We start from the raw sequence: 2848 nt of genomic DNA on the forward strand, positions 1-2848 counted from the left end.
GTACTGGGTGTAAAACTATTTGTGCAAAGCATTCTCTCACCAGGAAAAATATGCATAGCCATGGAATTCAAAAATGCCTGAAAATAAAGTTAAGTAGAAACATCCAAGACAAAGAACAAGATGAAGGTCAAAATGCTGGAGTCTTAGTTGGAGGCTATAAAAGCTTGATTTAACTTGATTCCAGGCCTGGTCCTTTTATTAGTTACTTTCCAGGTGTTACCATTTTAGATGTACGTTTAGATGCCACACCTGAATTTGGCTCGTAAGTGGTACAACTGGAACCCACAATGGTCAGGGTGTATTACATGGCTCCCCCTGTGCCTGACCTACAAAGGCAATGGCCATAGGTGACTGGTAGGGGTTCATGGGAGTGCACGTGGCCCCCCTGACGGGGCCGGTGCCCCCACTGATGGCCGACACTGCTGCTGTTGGTAGGGCTGGTGCCCCCCTTACAGGGCTGCCACCGTTAGCGTCTTCTGCGAGTGCCCCCCCCCAGATTCAGGAGGCACCAGTCATTCATGGCAATGGCTTTTATGCAGTCCTCGGCTAAAGAGGCTAGCTCATTTTCATTGTAAATGCCCTTTGTGTTGATCAAATGATGGCCACTAGCAAGAAAGTGCAGTCCAATCTCGCAATGAGAGAGGGAGGGGGTGTGTAACACACATTTACCAGTGGATTACACAACTCGTTGCTTATGCTGGCACTAAATCTTCTTCTCCTTACAAGGGTATGAACTTGTGTATTACAAAAGACTGCTTCCACCAGTTTCACTGTTGTTCATAGAGTAAGAGCTATGAAGGTTTTGACCCAAACTTTTTCACAGTACCACAGATTCGTGCAATAATCTGAACACCTGGCTAAATATCTTAATGTCATTTCATTTAGTTGAACTCTAAAAGTTTTGACTCTTCTGATTCTTTATGCACATTTCCCTGACACATGAATTACAGCTCTGGACCATTATCATTAGAGTTATTTTCCCATTATTTGTCCCTGTTTGTTTCCCTTGCATTCACACTATTTATGGAGAAAGAAGATAAGGACTCTGGTTCTGAGCAGCAGAACATGAGGACTTCGTTCCCTTCAAACTTAAGGCAGCTATTCTGAGTCTATCACAGAAAAGTCTGCCCTTGATCTAAATGTATCATAGATTTCCAAGGCTTGCCTTTGTGTGCGAAAAGCATTCAGGTCTATCTGGTGATTTTGGTGTCCAACCCCACACATTAAGGAACACAATTTCCAGAACTTTCTAAAAACTAAACTTTTTTTTTTTAAGGGACCTCATGTTGGGCACCCAAATCAAGAAAATCACTCAATACCTTGGAAAACTTAGGTTTTCCACATATCCACATAAGCACGCTGCAATCTCCAATCATTACTCACCAGTAGAAAAGTTATAGGCAGGAGGACTGAAAAAAGAAAAGAGACAGAATAGTTAATGCTACTAAAAAAAAGTTTCATGGGGCTAATCTAGTGGCTGTAGGGGCCGGGGGGGAAAGCGTGGGGCAGAAAAGGCAGGTGTACACTACTAGCCCACAAGAAAGCAATGACAGCTAAGGCCTGAATTAAGGTATTTTTACCTTTGTCTTTCAACCCCTATGCAAGAGGTAGAAACATCACTGAAATAGCATTCACTCTCAGCTCATAAAGACAACTCTTGCAAAAGTCCACATCAACAGAGCTAATGGGAAGAAACATAACTGAGTTCTGAAGGGACTTCACCTTTCCCAAAGGTGACAACAAGGTTTGTATAAGGAAAGCGAGAGGCCACAGGAGGTAATGAATAAGCAGTCTTCAAGAGAGCATATCTGTGCCTGAATTAGTCTCTATGCTGTCTTGGCTCCCTATTTCAGGATCCCAACCAGATCTTACCCAGCAGGATGGACCCCAACCAGTCTTCAGCACAGCACCTCGTTTCATTCAGGAGCTGTGTGGATTAAGAGAAAACCCAGCACGCCATGACAGATGATTTTATATGTAATGGGATCTAGGTATGGGCCTCATGGTGCCAAAAACCAGCCACCAGTCAGTACATTTCCACCTAGGGATGCCCAAGTGTAGATGCTATTCAGAGGAAACAAATTATGTAAAATGCCTAAGTTTTCTTTAGAGGATGATGGGAATAGTCTAAAATTAAGACAAAACCAACAGGAGTAACACTGGCCTCCTTTTTTTTGTAACTATCAAAGCATCACTGTTACCCAGAAAAGCTTTTTTGCTAAAACCCAGAATAATTGTGCAATAAACTTCTGTTGTGGCAATTACCTGGTGGTCTAAATAGAAACGTAATTACATCACCAGTATCAGGATGCACAGAGGACTTGAAAGAAAGAAAAAAGACAAAAATGGAAAATGAGGACATCTTTACCAGTCTAAATGATAAAGAAATTAGCAAGTAAATTCCTGAAGTTCTTTTTATCAGCTTACCAGACTTAGCTTCAAGGCTTTCTTTACCTAAAAGAATTTGAAAGTAAAAGATTAGACATAATGTTTCAGAAGAGGCAGCCTTGTTTCCGAGTTTATTTTATATATCTATATAGATATAGAGATACCTATAGATAACAACAACAGCATTTATATAGAGCATGTATGCAACCCTTTTAGGAACAAGCCAAAATCCTGACACAGCTGTAAAACCCAACACCGTTGAGATGCACATGCTTCAGAGCCAGTGCACCGTGCCCCAGTTCCAAAAATTATTTGGCATTAAATTACTTTCTCTAGGACCCTCCTTTAAACTTTCTAGAAGCCACAGTTTGGCCACAGCTGATACAGAGCTGGATGCACATGTACCTGTGTATGTGTTTGATTATGTTCTCCCTAAAACTTCCCCATAGTTTCAATTGAA

General features: G+C 41.6%; 1 long non-coding RNA gene across 2 annotated transcripts in view; it reads right to left on the minus strand.

The window, feature by feature from the left end:
- The window catches only part of LOC109287663, a 22166-nt gene extending 19845 nt beyond the window's left edge, over positions 1 to 2321 (minus strand). For both annotated transcript variants that reach the window (XR_002094935.1, XR_002094934.1), the window contains exons 1-2: positions 2266 to 2321; positions 1384 to 1409 (exon numbers count right to left, since the gene is read on the minus strand). This is a non-coding gene — a long non-coding RNA (uncharacterized LOC109287663). The remainder of the gene's footprint in view (positions 1 to 1383; positions 1410 to 2265) is intronic.
- Between the last annotated feature and the right edge of the window lie 527 nt (positions 2322 to 2848).

The sequence above is a fragment of the Gavialis gangeticus genome, unplaced genomic scaffold (assembly GCF_001723915.1).
Source record: "Gavialis gangeticus isolate Ggan-Ray unplaced genomic scaffold, GavGan_comp1, whole genome shotgun sequence".
Lineage (NCBI taxonomy): Eukaryota > Metazoa > Chordata > Crocodylia > Gavialidae > Gavialis > Gavialis gangeticus.